At 43.2% G+C, this 22981-nt stretch overlaps 1 pseudogene; it reads left to right on the top strand.

Annotated features, from left to right (window-relative positions):
- The first annotated feature begins 620 nt into the window (after positions 1-620).
- Positions 621-22981, top strand: part of LOC147438373 (small ribosomal subunit protein eS8 pseudogene) — a 38764-nt pseudogene continuing 16403 nt past the window's right edge.

The following is a 22981-nucleotide window of genomic DNA, read 5'->3' as shown; positions in this document are numbered from 1 at the left end:
CCCTTGTTGTTTGCTAACCCAGTGCCAAGACAAATAGGACAAACCAACTTGCCATGCCCATAACAATTTAATTTTTATATACATACTCCTTCCGAGGCATATTTTTTGCATCGACAAGCTATGTTACACTTGTTCCAGTACCCAAGCATATGGAGGAGACAAACCCTTGACATGTAAAAATAGGCACCCCCATTCTCTTGCCAGAAGGATCACCAATATGCTACAAGGAGGAGCATCTTCGGGTTCATCAGCTTTCATGCTGGTGGGTTTTGGAGGAATGGAGGCATGAACGATCGATAGTGTAGGGGGCATTTCGTAAAGAGAGAGGCCCATTATGAAGGGAATGAGTGAAAGTGATATGAGTGTCTTCGAAGGAGAAGTTCAAAGTGTAAGGCCGAGAGCACCAGAAATGAACATAGGGTGGCGTTTTGAATGCAAAAACTCTTTGCAATGCAGGCAAAGAAGAGAGTCATAGGCACACCATGGCAAGCACAACGTGAGAGAGAAACTTAAAGCAAAGGGGAGAGAGAGAGAGAGAGAGAGAGAGAGAGAGAGAGAGAGAGAGAGAGAGAGAGAGAGAGAGAGAGCACAGAAGAGTTATGTCCAAGCTCAACCACAGGATGAGTATCTCACTCAACTCCATGCACAAGAGGCGGGAAAATGGAGGCAAGAAGAAGAAATGGCACAAGAAAAGGAAATACGAGTTGGGTCGGCAACTAGGCATGACAAAGCTATCCAGTAACAAGAAATGGGGATTAGAAGAAACGACTAGGAAGACCCGTATCTTAGATTTTTGCATCCATTAATGGGCTAGTTAGGACTGCGCAGACGCTTGTGAAGTCTGCCATTGTTTAGCTTGATGTTGCACCTTTCCACCAGTGGTGTACCCAACACTTATATGGTGTGGACTTGGGAAAGAAGAACAGAGATGCAAGAAGGAAGCTGAGGATACGGATGCTACCGTAGGTGAAGGGGAGAAGAAGCAAAGCAAACATGTCCAGCGGAAGATATCTGCTCGTAATGAGGATTGCAAAGTGGATACTTATATGGGGGATCAAATTGCAAGCAGACCCTTTCTGGCTTGCATATCATCTAGTCTTGGCCAATGTGGGTGAGCCGATGGTTACATTCTTGAAAGAGAATTCTATCAGAAGAAGATTCGAAGGAAGAAAGGAAAGGGTAGTCATAGAGAAACTGGATGCAAAGGCCTTGAGAGTTCTCTCTCTCTCTCTCTCTCTCTCTCTCTCTCTCTCTCTCTCTCTCTCTCTCTCTCTCTCTCTCTCTCTCTCTCTCTCTCTCTCTCTCTCTCTCTCTCTCTCTCTCTCTCTCTCTCTCTCTCAAGGAGCACACACTGATGCGAGGCGCACCGGTGCTGCGAGAGACGGGCCTCACTGTGAGCGCTTGCTGCCCTGAGACGAGCGTCGATGTGCGCTGCCAGAGGAAGTCTGTCGACGATGTTCTGGCAAAGCCGGAGTGGAATGGAGTGGCGTAGGACCCTGTGATGCCATGGGATTAGGACCCTGCAATGCAAAAGGGAGTAGGACCCTACGCTGGAATAGGAGTAGGGCGAATGAAAGAGAGAGTAGAGGGAGATGCCGTCGGTGCGAGGCTCTGTAGGTAAGGAGTCCCTCCCTGACTCCCCCATGGTGTAGTCTACGGAGAAATGCCGTAGGTCGCAAGCTGTTGTGGACTGTAGTGGCCAAACAAATCCTCCGTCGAACGAAGGTACTGCTCTCGTAAAGAGATAGCCCGCTGTAAGTCAGGATCTACGGCCGGTGCAAGAATATGAGAAGGGTAAGTGTAGGATGGACATGCCTGCAAATAACCAAAAAAAAAACCTATGACACTCATGGTTTATGGTTAACTACGTAGAAATATTATTCATTTCTTTGCTTGTTCTCACGGACTCAAGACTCGGGTCCATTGGAGGCGATGTCCACCCTGGGTGGGAGCCCACCTAAGATGTGAACCAACCAAAAGAAGAGCTAGCTAGCTGCTCCTCACCAGTTGATCTGTCGTCAGACATCTACATTACAAAGAGCAATATAAGATTAAGCTTTCCACCCTACTCACTAATCTAAATATACGTACACAAGTATATTACCACACAAACACATAGATACATATACATACTAGTAGACCTAAGTTGAGGCTAGTAGTACCAAAGGTCAAATGCACCTCTTTAGATATCATCGCAGTCTCAACCGTGGTAAAACCAAAGGTACGTTTTAGTAATCCATGCATGAGTGGATCAATGACTGCAACGCCACGATTAAAAAGGACTATACCCAAGAGGAGGCGTCTAACCTTCGGATGCTATGCTCCCATACTTAGTGCCTACATACATGCATAAACAGATATATATGTACACACATATATATGTTAAGGTTGTAAATGTAGCCATCATTTTGTGTTGGCTGCACCTAAATTCATCTAAGTGATCAATTGATCGTAACATTACAATTCTAATGTAATGCAATAAGTAATTCTATTTCTCTCTCTCTATCTCTCTCTCTCCATCCCAGAGTCATGTCTGCGCCTCCATGTAAAGCAAGCACTCTCAGAGATGAGAAGCCAAACATGGACGACATCTTCTGCCGAGGCATGGAGGTCTTGGCTAAGGTCATGGTGGCTTTGGACTTGGGCACCACTTTTTCGGGCTTCCCGTACATACATGCATAAATAGAATGTTCATGCATATATATGTTAAGGTTGTAAATGTAGCCATCGTTTTGTGTTGGCTGCACCTAAATTCAACGTCTAAGTGATCAATTGATTGTAACATTACAATTCTCTCCCTGAGGATATATATATATTAGCATACAAACACGTAGATACATACACATACTAGTAGACCTAAGTAGAGGCTAGTAGTGCCAAAGGTCAACTACACCTCTTTAGATATCATCGCAGTCTCAACCGTGGTAAAACCAAAGGTACCTTGCGGTAATCCATGCGTGAGTGGATCAATAACCACAACGCGATGATTAAAAATGGACTATACCCAAGAGGAAGCGTCTAACCTTTGGATGCTATGCTCTCGTACTTAGTGCCTACATACATGCATAAACAGATCTATACACATATATATGTTAAGGTTGTAAATGTAGCCTAAGTGAACAATTGATTGTAACATTAAAATTCTAATGTAATGCAATAAGTAATTCTATTTCTTTCACTCTGTCTCTCTCTCCATCCAAGAGTCATGTCTACGCCTCCATGTAAAGCAAGCACTCTCAGAGATGAAAAGCCAAACATGGACGATATCTTCTGCCGAGGCATGGAGGCCTCGGCTAAGGTCATGGTGGCTTTGGACTTGGGCACCACTTTTTTGGGCTTCGCGTACGTCCACAAAAGCGACCCCAAGGACCACGAATAGCTTTATCCCGTTATTGCAAAACATACATCATCATGTTTTACAAGTGGAACCCATTGTCTTCTACCTACACCCTCCACAAGCTTGGGGATGGGCTGCCCTTCACTTTCTCTTTCTTTCTCTCCCTCTCTCCCTCTCTCCCTCTTTCCCTCTCTCTACCTCTACCTCTCTTTCTCCCTCTTTCCCTCTATCTCTCTCTTTCTTTCTCTCCCTCTTTCCCTCTCTTTCTTTCTCTCTCTCTCTCTCTCTCTCTCTCTCCCTCTCTATCTCTCTCTTTCTTTCTCTCCCTCTCTCCCTCTTTCCCTCTCTATCTACTCTCCCTCTATCTCTCTCTTTCTTTCTCTCCCTCTCTCTACCTCTACCTCTCTTTCTCCATCTTTCACTCTATCTCTCTCTCTCTCTCTCTCTCTCTCTCTCTCTCTCTCTCTCTTTCTCTCCCTCTTTCCCTCTCTTTCTTTCTCTCCCTCTCTTTTTCTATCTCTCTCTTTCTCTCCCTCTTTCCCTCTCTATCTACTCTCCCTCTATCTCTCTCTTTCTTTCTCTCCCTCTCTCCCTCTCTATCTCTCTCTTTCTTTCTCTCCCTCTCTCCCTCTCTATCTCTCTCTTTCTTTCTCACCCTCTCTATCTACTCTCTCTCTTTCCCTATCCCTATTTCCCTCTATCTCTTTCTTTCTCTGTCAGGACAAGGGTTCTGTAGGGGCAAGGCCCAAACCTAAGGACTAGGATGGTCATGGACTTCGGCCAAGGGCCGGGCTAGACAGTGTGGACAGGGGATCCGTCTAGGGCAAGGGGCTAGGAGCCCACCTATATAATGGGGGGTTGGGAGGAGGATCTCAAGTTTAGCTTCTGTAGTTCTTACACTGGTATCAGAGCTTAGGTGGCCTAGGAGGTTTCCCTTCCACTCTCTCTCTAGGCGTTCTCACTTTTGGCTCCTAAAAGGAGGGCTTTAAGATGTGAACCGTGCTCTTTTTAGAGCTTTTCCCAAAATAGGAGTCTTTTTTCCTACTTTGGGTATCGTTTCCCGTTTGGGATGTCGCTGTGTGGTGCACGAAACTGCGCAAGCTTGGGCTTGGGAGGAATGGCATGGCTTCAATGCTTGGATTCCAAGAAAGCTTGGTCTAATTGCTACTGTGCAAGGCGCACACACCTCCCCATCCTTCCACATTTTCTACTCACGCTACCTGCACAAAAAATCGTCAGAATTTGGTTTCTTTTTCACATGGCATGGCCAAAGATTTTGATTTTTTGAGCCTTTGCCCTTCTTGGTGGTCTTTCCCACAAGAACGGCAAGTCACAAGCAAGAACCTCCTTTGATCGATGCAAGCATCAAGCCATGTCGGCTTTCCCTTGAGCTTGACGGCTCACGATTCCGCTCAGTCCTTGCAGAATTTCCAAATTTTTGCATTTTTACACTTGTGACGGTTTCGATTGGTGTTTATGCAACATAATTCTTCGCCGATTACGGAAGCTTTCAACTATCAAGCTTCTTCCAAGTGGTGACAATTCAACCATCTCCACTACAAGATTTCAATCCTCTTGTGAGCCAACGGCGATTTTTTGGAGTTCTCTTTCTACGCCGATTGTGCAAGATGTTTCTTCTTCGACGGTCAGGTGCTACAACGCACAAGTGGAGTTAGCAAGGCTCCTATACTTGGCGAGTGCTCTCAATATTATGTATTTTTTTTAGTACTTCTTTCACTGCACTGTGTAGCCATGGATTCGGATATCAATATTGTTAGGAAATAAGACGCAGCTAAATAGATAATTGAGTAAATTACTTAATGGAGAGAGACAAATTTACATACACGAGACTATAGAGTAGAGAGTAGAGAGAGAGAGAGAGATAGAGAGAGAGAGATAGAGAGAGAGAGAGAGAGTACACACAATATACATGGTTCACCCAATGTGGGCTACGTCCACGGGAAAGCAGCCACTCAATGGCTTTAGTACTTCAAAACAAGAAGTAGTTTACAAAGGGATTATACCCTTAATGGAGCTCCCGTCTTGGTTCACTCTCACCACCTCACACTCACCTTGTTGCATCAACTTTACACTATCAAATGTGTGTAGAAATGGCCTCCTTTTATAGGCCAAAAGGGCTGCGCTCTCTCATGAGAGGCAGCCATGTGTAGCCGCCCTTGTGTAGATAAGTCCAAATCGGACCCTCCAATCCGCCCATGTGTGGCCTCCCTTGAGAAGACAAGTTCGCTTTTGAATTCGGCCACCGGCCACCGGCCATTGACTACTGGCCACAGGCCACCGGTGGTTGTTTTCCGACCACTTTTCGGTCGACGTCCGGCCATAATATTCCGGCGAAAAGGAATATTCCGACGAGGGAAAAAAAAGTCTCGGAGGCTTCCACTCCCGAGGCCCCTAAAGTTTCCCCTGGTTTTTGACTGTGAAAATTTTGGTTTTCAGTGAGTGATTTACCTTCACGCACGATGGCTTCTCCTCATAATGGGGGCCTTACAAATGCGCGCTTTTACCACAGAAAATTACAAGGGTAAATCAGGCTCCATACTTAACAATCTCCCACTTGGAGACTGATCTCCAAACCAAACCTGTGATTGCTTTCCATTCTGGCTTCTTATCCTTGAATGCCGATTGAAGATGAGAAAAAGCTCAACTTCTCCTTGTTGACCACCTTTGTAAACATGTTTGCAGGATTTTTACTTGTATGCACCTTTCCTAGCTTTAGCTGTCCCTCGTCCAAAAGAGTGCGTATGAAGTGATATCTCACCTCAATGTGCTTTGTCCTTGAATGAAAGGCTGAGTTCTTCGTAAGATGGATAGCGCTTTGGCTATCACTGTACAAGACACAATTGTCTTGTTTGAATCCAAGCTCTTCTAAGAATCTATGAAGCCACAGAATTTCTTTGCTTGCCTCCGTCATTGCTACATACTCTGCTTCCGTGGTAGAAACTGAGACCACTTTCTGCAGCTTTGAAGCCCAGCTTACTGCTGTGCCTCCAACGGTGAACACATAGCCAGTAGTGCTCCTTCGAGTATCTTTGTTACCTGCCATATCTGCATTAGCATACCCTTCTAGAAAAATATCAATTCCTCCAAAATACAAAGCATTTGTTGTTGTCCCTTTTAGATACCTAAGTATCCACTTCACAGCTTGCCAATGCTCTTTACCTTGGTTGTCCATGAACCTACTCACAACTCCCACTGCATGTGCAATGTCTGGCCTTGTCCAGACCATAGCATACATTAGAGAACCTATCGCTGCAGCATATGGAGCTTTAGACATATAGGCTATCTCCTCTTGTGTCTTTGGACACATATCCTTGTTAGTTTAAAGTGACCAGCCAAAGGTGTAGAAACTGGTTTTGCATTTTGCATTGCAAACCTTTCTAGTACCTTCTTGATGTAATCTTCTTGAGATAGCTTTATTGTCTTCTTCGTCCCGTCCCTTGATATTTTTATACCAAGTATCCTCTTTGCAGCACCTAAATCTTTCATTGAAAAAGATTTAGACAATTCCTCTTTTAGGTCTTTGATGTCCTGTATGTTAGCACTTGCAATCAACATGTCATCAACATACAACATTAGGATGATAAATTTCCCATCTCCCAAATTCTTTGTGTAGACGCAGTGATCCGAGTTGCATCTTGTGAATCCATGATCCAACATCCATCGATCAAACTTCAAGTACCATTGTCTTGATGCTTGCTTTAAACCATACAAGCTCTTCTTTAATCTGCAAACCATTTTCTCCTTACCTTTTACATCATACCCCTTTGGTTGAAGCATGTAGATTTCCTCCTCTAAGTCACCATGAGGGAATGCCATATTTACATCCATTTGCTAGAGATTTAGATCATGAGCAGCCACAAGGCTTAAGACAAGCCTAATTGAGTTCATTTTTACAACAGGCGAAAATATTTCATTGAAGTCAATACCTTTCTTTTGAGAAAAAACTTTTACCACAAGCCTAGACTTGTACCTTTTCTTCCTTCACCCTGTACACCCATTTGTTTTGAAGTGCCCGTTTACCTTTAGGCAACTCAACCAACTCCCATGTTTGGTTGCGATGTAGTGAGTCCATATCCACTTGCATGCTCTTCGTCCATTCTTCTTTGGATTCATGTTGCATAGCTTCTTCGTATGATTCCGGCTCTCCAGAATCTGAGATCAAGAGATGGTTGAAGGACGGAACAAACCTTTCTGGAGGTCTACTTGCTCTTGTAGATCTTTGGGGAATAGGTTAAGGATCCTCATTTGGTTGATGTTGTTGCACATTGTCACCGTTTGCAGTCCTTGAGTCTTCACCGTCCTCAAGCTCCATGTACTCATCACCTGTTTCTTTTGTTTGTTTTCTTTCCAAGTAATCTTTGTACATATTTTGTTCGTTAAAAATTACATCCCTACTCCTTAAGATTTTACCATCTCCAGGATTCCATAGGCGATACCCAAAGTCACCTTCTCCATAGCCAATGAAGAAACACTTTTTAGACTTTGCATCTAGCTTTGATCTTAGGCTTCTATCTATGTGCATGAAAGCCTCACACCCAAACACTTTGAAAATGCATAATTCACCAGTTTACCTGTCCATGCCTCTTCTGGAACTCTCCCATCCAATGCCGTTGAGGGTGACCGATTGATTAACTACACGGACGTACTTACAGCTTCCGCCCAAAGCTCAAGCGGTAGGCCTGCATGTAGCCGCATGCTTCGTGCTCGCTCCATGTTTGTCCTTTTCATCCTTTCTGAAATACCATTTTGCTGAGGTGTCCTTGGGGTTGTCCTTTGCCTCCGAATGCCATTGCTAGCACAAAAGCTTGGCTACAATATTCACCTCCATTGTCGGATCTGAGGCATTTAACCTTGATACTTGTTTCATTCTCCACAAAGGATTTCCACCTTTGAAATATGGAAAATACATCGGATTTATTCTTCATGACATACACCCATTTTTTTCTAGTTGCATCGTCTATGAATGTTACATAGTACAATGAGCCACCAAGTGATGGTGTACTTGCAGGACCCCAAACATCAGAATGAACCAACTCAAGTTTTTTATTTTTTCTTTCATTTCCTGATTTTTGAAAATTTAGCCTCTTTTGTTTACCATAAACACAATCTTCACAGAACTCTAAGTCCACTTCTTTCAAACCTGGTAGAAGCTTCTTTTTTTGAAGGATTTGCATTCCTTTGGCACTCATATGCCCAAGCCGGTAGTGCCACACTGGACTGTCAACTTCTGTAGTTGCTGCACAAGCTGAAGGTTGCGTGCTAACAGTACACAAGTAAAGTGTACCAACCTTTTCTCCCTTGGCAACCACCAAAGATCCCTTTGAGATCTTCCACCGTTTGTTTCCGAATGCAATGTTGTGACCTTCATCGTCCAATTGTCCTGTAGAGATTAAATTTTTGCGAAGAGAAGGAACATGCCTAACATCTTTAAGCTTCCATTCATTTCCGTTAGCAGTTTTGATAGAAACTATACCTTTGCCGACAATCTCACAAGCTTCATCATCTCCCAAGTATACATACCCAAAATTACCTTTGGTGTAGTCTTGGAAATGTTGCTTGTGTGGTGTCGCATGGAATGAAGCCCCGAAATCTACTATCCAGGAATTAGACACATTCTCTAATGAGAGAATTAGAGCATCTTGCTCTACTTTACCTACCACATTGGCCTCTGATGTTGGCTTGTTGTCTTGAGACTCTGTCTCCTTCTTCTTCTTGGACCAACAATCCTTCTTGACGTGGGCCTTCTTGCTGCAGTTCCAACATTCAAGAACTGGCTTTGTGCATGACTTGCTCCGTCTTGAGCGATCACGACCCTTTTGGTTTTTGAACCTCTCCTTAGACCTTCCTCTTGTTTCCAGTGACAATGCAACACTTGATGATTCTCCTGTGCTTCTCCTTCGTATTTCCTCGCTTAGGAGAACACCCACAACATCATCAAACTTAAGAGTATTTGTGCCAAAAATAGAATTACTTACAGCCATCACAAGGCTGTCCCAACTATCCGGTAGAGAAGATAGTATAAGGAGAGCTCGCACTTCGTCATCGAAATTGATTTTCACCGATCGAAGTTGACTTATGTTTGTGTTAAAGTCATTTAGGTGTTCTGCAACTGAACCATTCTCTGCCATCTTTAAATTGAACAAGCGCTTCATAAGAACTACCTTATTGGATGCCGATGGTTTCTCGTAGAAGTCGTCAAGTGACTTCATCAAGTCCTCCGTGGTCTTCATCTCCGAAACATTGAAGGCCATCGTTGACGCCAAGCTTAACCGGATTTTTCCCAGTGCCTTTCGATCAAGGACAATCCATGCTTCATCTGCCATTGTTGTGGGCTTCTTCGCAAGACCGCCTAGTGGCAAATAGAGGTCCTTCTAGTAGAGATAGTCTTCAATCTGCATCTTCCAATGTTGGTAGTTTTTACCGTTGAACTTTTCAATCTTGAGCTTCCCTTCCTCCGCCATAACTCCCACTCAATTCAAGGAATCCTTTCCTTGAGATAATTTAGCTACGAGCAAACCTTGCTCTGATACCAGTTGTTAGGAAATAAGACGCTGCTAAATAGATAATTGAGTAGATTACTTAATGGAGAGAGACAAATTTACATACACGAGATTATAGAGTAGAGAGAGAGAGAGAGAGAGTACACACGATATACGTGGTTCACCCAATGTGGGCTACGTCCACGGAAAAGCAGCCACCCAATGGCTTTAGTACTTCAAAACAAGAAGTAGTTTACAAAGGGATTATACCCTTAATGGAGCTCCCGCCCTGGTTCAATCTCACCACCTCACACTCACCTTGTTGCATCAACTTTACACTATCAAATGTGTGTAGAAATGGCCTCCTTTTATAGGCCAAAAGGGCTGCCCTCTCTCATGAGAGGCAGCCATGTGTAGCCGCCCTTGTGTAGATAAGTCCAAATCGGATCCTCTAATCCGCCCATGTGTGGCCGCCCTTGAGAAGACAAGTCCGCTTTTGAATTCGGCCATCGGCCATTGACTTCCGACCACCGGCCACCGGCGGTTGTTTTCCGACCACTTTCCGACCGCCGTCCGGCCATAATATTCCGGCGAAAAGGAATATTCTGGTGAGGGAAAAAAAAAAGTATCGGTGGCTTCCGCCCCCGAGGCCCCTAAAGTTGCCCCTGGTTTTTAACTGTGAAAATTTTGGTTTCCGATGAGTGATTTACGTTCACGCACGATGGCTTCTCCTCATAATGGGGGCCTTACAAATGTGCTCTTTTACCACAGAAAATTACAAGGGTAAATCAAGCTCCATACTTAATAAATATGACATTTGATTTTGAGCAAAGTACTCCTGATCCTGGCCACGGATCCTCTCAAGAAGAGTACCCGCAATGCTATGACAGGAGAAGATACTTACGAATTGCTCGATATTCAATAATTTCGTGCACTTCAGACATGCATGACAGTCATGGATGAAAATTTTAAATCCTTAAATGAATATGTTACCAAACTTTCCACATTAGTAATTCAATTAATGCATTAACAGTCTTAAGAGTCCTGCTGACACCCACATGCATGAGCACGTTGGAACACAAGGGAAAGGCCCAATTAATGATACGTTGCATACTCTCACTGCCAAAGAGGTGGATGACTTGTTAAAGAACTTTAAACCACCAGCCTTTAAGGGCGAATACCAAGACCGCAATAAGGATGCAGTGAACATCTTTCTCAGCAAATGGGATAGAATTCACGCCTTATGGTGTACTCCGGATGCAGTGAGAGCTCTACAAACGAGCTTAACTATGGAAGGCAAGGCCTACAAATGGTAAATGTCTCTCAAGGAGAAGAACATCATACCACAGAGTTGGGAAGCCTTTGAAGCAATGTTTAGCAAGGAATTTTGCCTACAAACGAGGCCGATCGGAATTGGACGGCTTGGGACACATTTTCCATGCGCCAATACCCATCACTCCTTGAATATATCTCTCACTATCGGGACGTTATCCTCAAGTTGGAAGGCTTGAATACCTTTCAACAAGTATGAGGGTTCATACAAGGTCTTACACTGGAGCTTAAGAAGTATTTCAAGGCCCAAGACCCTAAAACACTTAAGGAAGCCATAGTGAAAGCACATATTCATGATGACCCTGATGAGAAGAAAACACATAATAGTAACGTGCCTGCTAAAATACATGGTAATACATGCACTCCGTACGGGCACAATGAAAGAAAATTTCTAGTTGCTAATTTAGATACGAGATCTGACACCGGAGCTTAAGAAGTATGTCAAGACCCAAGACCCTAAAACACTTGAGGAAGCCATAGTGAAAGCACATATTCATGATGAGCCTGATGAGAAGAAAACACATAATAGTAACGTGCATGCTAGTATACATGGTAATACACGCACTCAGTACGGGCAGAATAAAAGAAAATTTCTAGTTGCTAATTCAGATGCATCTTAAAAACCAAAGGGGTCCAGGGGTCCTCTCTCTCCTAAGGATTTTGATAAAGCCAAGAAAGAGAAGTTATGTTTTCAATGTTTGGGAAGAGGTCATGTCAAAAAGGTTTGTCCCAAGGGGAAATCTGCTACTCAAGGGAAGGAGAAAGCAGTGCACACGGTGCAACTACTACCTCTTGAGTCTTCCTCAAAATTCTCCACAGTGAAAGTAACACACACTGAGGTGGTGCATGAATGTTGTCTCACAGCTTCCATGTGGCAACAAACCTTTGGACCACATGAGTTAGTACGTATGCATGGATATCTGCAAGGGCACAAGGTGCGCATCTTGGTAGATGACGGTGCTACTCACATCAATTATGGATTGATGAAAAAGCTCAAATTACCTCAAATTGCGAGTACCCACCGCTACAAGGTAGCAATGATGAATGGACATGATACTGAAATATGGGATACTCAATTCCGAGCTGTTCCATTGGAAGTACAAGGGTACTCTACTTGTTTGGATTTTCAGGTTATGAACATGGAAAGGGTTGATGTGGTTCTTGGTAGGGAGTGGTTGCATAGCCTAGGACCATCACTGAAGCGTAGCTATGAGCACAACAGCTTGATGTTTGAATCCCATGGCGCACATGTGTTGTTGCTAGGAGAAAAGGATATACCTTTATCACCACTGATTTGTACTACTGAGCTTATGCAGCTCGTTTCTGATAATGAAATAGAACAGGTTTTCTTTTGTTACTCACTGTCTCATTTTATTTCTAACATTGAGTCTGTTAAACATTCCTCAACGCCGCATGCTTCTCTCTCCTCTATTCCACCAATTGCTAATTCTACACAAGAAAACGTGCTAGTCAATTACAAAAATTATTAAAGGAATTTCAAGATGTATTTCCTAATGATTTTCCATCCATTAGGTGAAATTTGGACTCACAAAGGGGCCCTTTAAGGAGTTTGACTTTATCTCTCTCTACCAAAACGGGCGCATGGATAAAGTTTTTCAAACAAACTCCAAAGTTGGCGGAGGTTTGATAGTTAGAATGTCCTCTTCAAGCTCTATCTACTGATATATAGCACGCCATGAGATTCTTTATATTTTAGAAGATTCTTTTTTTGATTCACTTAGATTCCGATAGAGTTGTCACATCATAGGTGAATCAAAAAAAGAATCTTCTAAAATATGAAGAATCTCATGGCGTGCTATATATCAGTATAGATAGAGCTTGAAGAGGACATTCTAACTGTCGAACCTCCGCCAACTTTGGAGTTTGTTTGCAAACATTTATCCATGCACTCGTTTTGGTAGAGAGAGGTAAAGTCAAACTCCTTAAAGGGACCCTTTGTGAGTCCAAATTTCACCTAATGAGTATTACCGCCGACACGCTCAATACAACATAGCATTGACGTGGCTGCACGCTGTAAACTTGTTAGTAAATCACCTTACCGTATGAGTTACTCAAAGGTTGCTGAGGTGGAACATCAGCTTGCTGGCTACCTTACCAGAGGGTTTATACAACCCAATTCTTCACCATGGGCTTCGCCTATCCTTTTAGTGAAGAAAAAGGACGAAATTATGCACATGTGCGTAGAGTATCGGGTCTTAAATGCGGTTACAGTTAAGAACAAATACCCATTGCCAAGAGTAGATGAGTTATTTGATAAGCTAACTCATGCTTGAATTTTTACAAAAATCGACTTGCGGTCAGCATATCACCAAGTCGTATTCGGCTTGCTGATATACCTAAGACTGCATTCTGAACACGGTTTGGACACTACGAGTTTTTGGTGATGCCCTTTGGGTTAACCAATGCGCCCGCAACATTAATGACACTTATGGATAGTGTCTTGAAGCCATATTTGGGCAAATTTGTCATTGTTTTCCTCGATGGCTTTCTAGTTTATAGTGCTTCTGAAGAAGAACACTTACAATATCTCAGGCAGGTATTTGAGTTGTTACACACAAACAAGTTATATGACAAGGAATCTAAATGTGATTTTCTCAAAGATGAAATTCATTATTTAGGGCATATTATTTCTGCTAACGGCCTATACATGGATCAATCCAAAGTGGATACCATTAGGAAATGGCCACCTCCTAAAAATCTGAAAGAATTATAGATATTTTTATGATTTGCAGGTTTTTACCGAAGGTGCATTAAAAACTATGCTCAAATTGTTGTTCCTATGACGGATCAACTAAAAGGCAAAGGTAAAGCTTTTGAGTGGGGATCCGCTCAACAGCACAGTTACGATACGCTCAAGGATGCATTAGCTACAGCTCCTATATTGGCTATTGTAGATCCTTTGAAACCATTCATTTTGGAAACGGATGCCAGTGATCGTGCTATTGGAGCAGTCGAATTACAAGACGGATGGCCGATTGCATTTGAAAGTAAGAATCTTGATGCAGCTCAACAGAACTATTCTGCTTACGAACGCAAACTCTATGCAATAGTGTCCGCCTTAAAGACATGGCGGCATTATCTGTATGGTGCTCAGTTCGAGATTGTGTGTGACCATGAAAGCATCAAATGGTTTACACAACAAATAGATTTAAAGGGTCAAAAAGCCAGGTGGGCGAGATCCTTCACGAATATGACGCCAAATTAAGGTATCGCAAAGGCCGATACAATGTAGTGGCAGACGCTCTAAGTCGAATGCCAGAGATCAATTCGCTCTTGTTCACGGAACTTCGTAGTGAATTTTTAGATTCTCTCAAGGGCAAATATGAGTAAGATGAAGCATATTCCAAAGTGTGGAGCCATGTTCAAAAGAGGGATCCTTATCACTCCAATCAAGGTAGTATACAGTTAACCTCCACACCTAGTTCTCCTTTATCAAGTGATGAACTACAGCGATGGAAGCATTTTACCATCGATAATGGGTACCTACTCCACAAGGGGAGAGTTTGTGTACCGACGGACACAGACATTCGGTGCCAAATTCTTTATGAATTTCATGATAGTCCAAGTGCAAGGCACCCGGGGATTAGAAAAACTTATTCTCTTGTACGGCGACAATTTTACTAGCCAAATCTACATTGCTTTGTTCAAGCTTATGTCTTGCATTGCCAAAAATGTCAAGTTAATAAGGCAGAGCATCTGAAAGCAGGAGGATTCTTACATCCTTTGGAGATTCCCAATGGAAAATGGGAAAGTATCTCTATGGATTTTATTGAAGGTTTACCAACCACTATACGAGGTCATGACTCAGTATGGGTGGTCGTAGATAGGTAAACTATGTAAGTTTATTTTGACCAAATCAACGGTTAAGACACCGGAACTAGCCAAGTTATTTGTGGACAATCTATACAAATTGTATAGATTGTGGACAATCTATACAAATTGTATGGTTTGCCAAGCATCATTGTTAGTGACCGTGATCCCAAGTTTAACAGCCACTTTTGGAGAGCTGTATTTAAATGATTGGGCACACAACTAAACCTCAGTACAGCTGATCATCCAGAAACGGATGGTCAAATGGAACGGGTTAAACAGGTGCTAGAGGATATGCTAAGAGCATACGTCAGCAAAAAAATAGTCAGATTAGGAAGAATACTAACCTATTCTTGAGTTTGCCTACAACAATGCTAAGCATGTCACAATAGGTTTTAGTCCTTTCATGCTCATGTACGGGTTTCAACCTAGGTCACCAGTTACGGTGGGGTTGGCAACCGAAAAACTCCAACAGGTTAAGGATTTTCTCCAAGACCACATGGATATGCTAAAACTTGCTCGTCAGAATGTCCGGCAAAAAGCACAGGATCGGTATAAGAAATATGCTGATGAGAAACGTCGGCAAGTTACCTTCAAAGAAGGGGAGGAAGTATTTTTACGTGTGCCAGAACATTCAAAAAGTCAGAAAACTGGAGAGACACCTAAATTATCTCTCCGATATTGTGGGCCTTTCAAATACTCAAGCAAGTTGGTGATCGTGCCTACAAACTATTACTACCTTCACGTTCTCGCATTCATCCGGTGTTTCATGTAAGCCGTCTACGAAAGCGGTTACATGGGGACGACAATGTCATTGACCAACAAGTTTTGGTTGATTACATTGAACCTCCTACATTACCGCATGAACCTGAACGTGTTTCGGATTATCATGAGTTGCGTACACGTCATCACGTATGACAACAAGCCTTAATCAAGTGGAAAGACCGACCTGAAGAAGGTGCCACTTGGGAAAACATTAGTGTTCTTAAGAAGAAGTTACCCACTTTTGTTTTCGAGGATGAAAACTCTTCTTAAGGGGGGAGTAATGTCAGGACAAGGGTTCTGTAGGGGCAAGGCCCAAACCTAAGGACTAGGATGGTCATGGACTTCGGCTAGGGGCCGGGCTAGACAGTGTGGACAAGGGATCCGTGTAGGGCAAGGGGCTAGGAGCCCGCCTATATAATGGGGGGTTGGGAGGAGGATCTCAAGTCTAGCTTTCCCTAGTTCTTACATTCTCTCCCTCTTTCCCTCTCTCACTCTATCTCTCCCTCTCTTTATCTATCTCTCTTTCTTTCTCTCCCTCTCTATCTACTCTCCCTCCATCTCTCTCTTTCTTTCTCTCCCTCTCTCTCTCTCTTTCCCTACCTCTTTCCATCTCTCTCTTCTCTCCCTCTTTCACTCTCTTTTTCTATCTCTCTCTTTCTTTCTCTCCCTCTTTCCCTATCCCTATTTCCCTCTATCTCCCTCTTTCCCTCTCTCACTCTATCTCTCCCTCTCTTTATCTATCTCTCTTTCTTTCTCTGCCTCTCTATCTACTCTCCCTTCATCTCTCTCTTTATTTCTCCCCCTCTCTCTCTTTCCCTACCTCTTTCCCTCTATCTCTCTCTTTCTCTCTCCCTCTCTCTCTCTCTCTTTCTCTCTCTCTCTCTCTCTCTCTCTCTCTCTCTTTCCCTATCCCTATTTCCCTCTATCTCTTTCTTTCTCTCCCTCTTTCCCTCTCTCACTCTATCTCTCCCTCTTTCCCTCTTTCCCTCTCTCCCTCTCTCCCTCTATCTCTCTCTATCTCCACCGCTACCTCTCTTTCTCCCTCTTTCCCTCTATCTCTCTCTATCTCTACCTCTACTCTCTCTCTTTCCCTATCCCTATTTCTCTCTATCTCTCCCTCTCTCTCTCTCTCTACCTCTACCTCTACCTCTACCTTTAAATCTTCCTATTTCCCCCCCTCTCTCTCTCTCATTAATTCTCTCTCTTTATTTATCTCCCTCTATCCCTCTTTCTCTCTCACTCTCTTTATCTGTTTCCCTCCCTCTCTTTAATTCTCTCTCTATCTAACATTTTCTCTCCTTCTTTATCTATTTCTCTCTCTCTATTTAACATTTACCTCTCTTTATCTAACATTTCTCTACCTCTCTCTCTCTTTATCTATTTCTCTCCCTCTCTTTAAATCTATCTCTTTATTCATTTATCTCTTTCTGTGTGTGTGTGTGTGTGTGTGTGTGTGTGTGTGTGTGTGTGTGTGTGTCTATTTCATCTAACACTATCCAAACAATCATTTCCAAAACGTGTGTGATAAATCAATCATTTTCGAATATGCGTAGCAAAGCAACCATTTGCAAACGTGCTAGGAAAACAACCATTTCAAACAAGCCGTGCAAAACAACCGTTTTCTAATGAATGAGGTATGTTATAATGGATTCTCTATTTTTTCTATTTTTTTAATTTATGTGTGTGTGTGTGTGTGTGTATGTGTTGTGTGTGTGTGTGTGTGTGTGTGTGTGTGTGTGTAGTAGTAGTAGTAGTAGAAAACAAAAGGGGAAGAGGGAGGATGTGATTTTGTGTTTACCTCGTCTTTGTAGCGCGGATGAGCTTCGAATAGGTTGAGCGTCCAAAGAAGATAGTGGAATACCCCCTTGACGAAACTTGCACGAAATCCTCTTCGACGAAACTTAAGAAGCTTGGAGAAGGAGAGAGGAGGGGAAGGGAGAGGTGGGGGGGATGGGGAGGGGACGCTTGTTGAAGGAGAGAGAGATGGGAAGTGGGGGAGAGGAGGAGGGGGAAGCTTGTGAGTGATGGCGGAGAGCAAGAAACGCAGGGAAGGCAGTATGCTGCAAAAATGTGGCATACTCTGCCTTCTTTCCTTTTTTTAGGCGCCAGTTATTACGGTGACTATTACCGCTCATATTACCGCAGCCAGCCATTTCAAACGGATATATGCGAATCCGAGGTTGCAGAGGGGGGGGGGGGGGGTGGTTTGTATACATTATTTCATTTTTTAGCCTTTTGAGTTTTTTGATGAAGATTTTTAATTTTTTATGGATACTTTATTTTATAGTACTTTTAAATGTTTAATATTTGAATTTTTAAAATATTTTTTAGCTAAAAAATAATGTTGGCACTCATTGTCATTTATTCCCTTTGACTTTAACTATATGTGATTTTTCTAATGGAACTAAGTGTAATTTTTCTAGTGACTAAATAAACAACCTTTCGCGTGTGCAGGACATCGACTGGGATGATCGGGGTCCTCCTAGAGGCCTAGAATGAGATCGTTGGCTCAGGGAAAAACTACCTTGTCCTTGCGCCAAGTGCAAAAGGGCAATTCCTCGATTGAGGCGCATTGCTTTGGAGCACGTGGAGAACAAAGGGCTTTGGCATCCTCGCAAAAGCGCTCGGAGAGATGATAGCACGACTCACCCATCGCTTGAGGAGGTGTCCCATTGGTCTGTGCTCAGTGGCGGTGCACCGGCGCGCAAGGCCAAACGGCAGAGGCAAGAGCGACTGGGGGATTTGGATGCAGCGCATGGTGATCCTGCCATTGGCTCTACGTCGGCAGTTCCTATGGCATCTTCTTCACACTTTGAGGTAGAGGATGAGTACATGTTTGACATGTGTGATGAGTTACTAGCTCATGAGCGTGACGTGTGCGAAGAAGATTGTCAGCCCTGCACTAAACGGACTGCCAAAACGGAGGATAGATTGATGACGAGTGCCCGAATACCTCTTTACGACGGTGCACAGTACTCGGTGCTCCGAGCATCGTTGGAAGTACTCAACTTGCAAGCAAAATTCGGTTGGGGTAATGCAAGTGTCGATGCACTTCTTCAGTAAGTATAGAATGTGGTTTTTATATACTCTCTCCCTCTCTCTTTATGGTATTGTCTTCTAGGAATTACCACATGCCTCCAGATCATCGACGAGCTAGATTGTATGTAATTGCACTTGGAACGGAGTATGAGCGCATCCATGCACGCGTCAACGATTGCATGCTATACCGCAATGAGCATGCACATGCTACCTCATGTCACGTGTGCGGAGAGGCACGATACAAAACAGGTGTGAGCGGGACACACCTACCTCGCAAGGTATTAAGACATTTTCCATTAATTCCTCGCATCCAACACATGTTTAAAAGCAGGTCTATCGTGGAGCTTCTCGCCTGGCACACAAACCATCGCTCAAATGATGGAATGATGCGTGTCCCTGCTGATTCACCTGCACGGAGGCACATCGAAACTCAATGGCTAGAGTTTGGGTTGGATCCTTGACACTTGAGGCTTGGGTTAGAAAGTGATGGTGTCAACCCCTTCGGCACTAAGTCTACTTCATGGATCACTTGGCCTGTGGTGATCGTCAACTACAATATTCCACCATGGGAGACAACCAAGAAGGGCAATATACTTCTTTCCTTGCTTGTTCCAGGGAAGTACAAAGTGTCAAATATTGATATTTACCTCAAGCCCCTCATCAAGGAGTTGGAGGAGTTATGAAGATGCATTCCTATTGTCAATGACTCACTTGCAAAGGGGGGGAGAGAGGCTCAAGTGAGGGGAATCCTTATGTAGACTATGCACGACTACTATCTTGGGCTTGGAGAGATTTTTGGTAACCCCTTGTCCTCTATCTCTCTTTCTCTCTCTTCCTTTAGCTCCCTTTAGCTCACTTTAGTTCACTCATCTCTCTAACCATATGATATGTATGCAGGGTTGTCCACATTAAGCCACAATGCATGTCCTACTTGCGGGCCATCGTTGGTGACGGAGAGGCCAGATTCTTTGCGCAAGGTAATCTATCCAAACAACCATCATTTCTTACCCCAAGGTCATAGCAAACACAAGGCTCCAACAAATGGGAAGGCTCCTCTAAAGCTCACAATGGTAGATTGGGCAACCATTTGGGAGGAACATCACAACAACAATCCGGCTCCGTGTTCTCCACCAAAAGGTATCTCGAGGTTTTCCATATTTTTAAGGCTTCTATATTGGAAGGACTTAAAAATACAACACCTCTTGGATCCCATGCATATATTCAAGAATGTAGCCCAAACACTATGGGACCACATTATTGGCAAGAAGGACTCTTTGGCTGTGAGGGAGGATTTAAGGCTTTTAAAACATCTCCCCGCCTCTGCCACTCCACGGCGTGCCCCAAATGGAAAGATTGTGCTTCCTAAAGCACCATGGATGTTAGCAAAAGAAGAATTAGACAAGGTGAAGGGTACCATTGCCTCTATTTGCACACCAACAGGATACATGAGGTTGCTAAAGGGAGCTTTCACAAAAGCAAAGAAGGGTGGAAGCGTTCAATTGTATGGGTTGAAGTCCCACAATTTACACAAGATGCTTCAGGTATTCTTCATACTCCCTATTCTATCTATAGTTTGTGTATGAATATCACTCACTTTTCCTTTTCCTGATTTACATTGTAGTTCATTCTGTCGGTGAGTATGTGTATATGTCAGGACAAGAACGTCAAGGACGCTATTTTCAAATTAGGAGAGCTAGTAAGGTACACCATAAGACTCCACTCGACTACACCTTTTTTCAACTAGCACTTAGTGTATCCTTGTGTGTTTTCTTGTAGATTTGTGAGCTCCAAGGAAATCGAAATAGATGCTATCCCTGCTGCTCAAACACTTGCAACAAAAACTGTGTGTGCCATTGAGGATGCATTTCCTCGATTGTCCTTCTTAGTCAAATTCACCTATTGGTTCACATGGTGGAGGAGATAGCTATATGTGGAGTAGTACACGCACAATGGATGTTCTTCTTAGAGAGGTTTTTAAAGACTCTCAAAGATTTTGTGCAGCTATGGTCTCAACCAGAGGCATGTATGGCCGAAGGGTGGATTGTTCAAGAGGCATTTGTTTACATATCAGTATTTGGCACAAGTTGATCCTTCAATACCTCGCATGTGGTCTGACAAGGAAGATTCAAGGATGACTTTACACTTGATAAGTGGAAAGGGGAAACTACTTAACATGGATATGAATCTATCCCGAGTGGTCGATAACTTTTGCATTCTCAATGCAAAGATTATGACCAAGTGGGTGGACTTGTGGATAGTGGCAAAGTCCAGGCGTTTGCAAGAGAGGGAAGCATGGAAACAAGCACATGGAGGAAGGAGGGCACCCCCAGTGCCTAGACACCTTGCATGTTTCCTAGATCTCATTAGTGCAGAGTGGATTCATGAGAGAATGACCGAGGCAAAAGCACGCGGAGAAGACATCACCAACAAAGAATGGGAGTATGCACGAGGCTGCGTACCAAAGGTAGAGTACTCATATACGTAAACCATATTGTCTCGCTATTTGTTGAAATTATCTTTAATATGTATTTTGATAAATTAATATATTTTTCTATTTTGTAGTGCCTTTCCTTTAACTCTATGTGGTCAAAAGGGTCGTCACTTTCATACGCGCCACATTGACGAGCGTAGAACCACCATGGATTGTGCCATCATGGGCAACTTTGACACAAACGGTGATGAAGCTAGGTACTGTGGAACTACTGAAAGGATACTAAAGGTTAATTTTAGAACCTTTCATAGCTTCATCTTCGAGTGCAAGTGGTTTGCAAATGTGTCTAGACGACATGAGAATGGCCTCTACATGGTGGATTCTAGTGTGCATCACAAAGGGAGGTATGACAATTTAGATTTACCGTGCAATTGTGAGCAGGTGAGTGACATGTACCTTTTTTATTCTTATTTACTTGTTGTATCATTAGTTATACCAATGTTACTCACTTTGAGCTTCTATTTTATAGGTCATCTATATCCCAGCAATACACCAATCAAAACTTTGGTTCGTAATTCAAGTAACACCTTGGGGGAGAACCATTTTTTCCACTAATGAAGTGGAGACTATCTTCGACCCTCTTCCACCTCCGACTTTGGATGAGGTGGAAACAGAGGAGAGGGAGGTCGAAGTCCGGCAGCAACAAGTCTTAGTGAGGATGATTGTCATGATGATGAAGATGATGAGATGGAGAATGACGAACTCGAAGATGATGAAGCTGGCGAATCGCGATGCATCCACAAAAGACAATTTTGTTTCTCTCTTTATTGATTTAGGAGCCATGGGCTTAGAATTGGATGATGCTTCATGTAGAGATATTTTGGAAGATGATTCATAAACATTTTGTAGTTATGAAATCTTTTGATCGTGTAATCCATTCACCTCTCTCTCTCCTCTTTCTCTCTTTAGATTTGAGAATATGCTCAATTATGTTAATCAATTGAAAATGATATTTTAGTTGTAAACAAGGGTAATCTTAGGCTGGGTTCAGATGAGGCTGGAGGAAGATAGACTTTCTGCAGGTCTATTGTCTCCTCGTCTAAATGATGTTGGAGGAAGAAGAGCGAAAAATAGAGAGAGGTGGAGAGAGGCTAGCAGCTCTTCCAAGGGGGGGGGGGGGGGGGGGGGGGGGGGGGGAGAAAAATGGCATGCCCAGAGGAAGGTAATATCTACTGCAGCAAATAGGCTTTTGCCACGCAACTTAAACGACCTTGTGGAAAGCATTTCCGCCGTAGCGTCTGGACCGGGCCTTATATCCCCCGCCTCCTTCTCCACCCTCTTTCTCTTTCTCTCTCTCTCTTTCTTTCTCTTCATTTTTATAATTGGAAATTATATAAAATACTCTTTAATTTTTATTGAGAGGAGGGAAACATCAAAATTTGAGGGGGGGGGGGGGGGGGGGAGGGGGAAGGGGGGAGTTAATCCAAAATTTGAAAGTTTAGGCGCTAAATTTGGGCAGCGGATATAACGCCGGCAATGGACGCGGTAATAATCGCGGTAATAATACCGATAATAATAGCGAATACAGTCGTGGTAATACTTTAAACACAAAAAAAAACCCCCCCGCCCTCCTCTCTCTTGTTTCTCTCATTGAATTTACACCTTCTCTCTACAAAACACGGTAAAACAGTGCGGTAAACACTTGGAGATTTTCATAGTGTCAACTCAAAAATGGACCGTCTAAGA

Source organism: Adiantum capillus-veneris, chromosome 17 (genome assembly GCF_014529385.1).
Source record: "Adiantum capillus-veneris isolate H3 chromosome 17, ASM1452938v2, whole genome shotgun sequence".
NCBI classification, from domain to species: Eukaryota; Viridiplantae; Streptophyta; class Polypodiopsida; order Polypodiales; family Pteridaceae; genus Adiantum; species Adiantum capillus-veneris.
The sequence above is the reverse complement of the archived record's forward strand: the minus strand, read 5'-3'. Positions and strand labels throughout refer to the sequence as shown.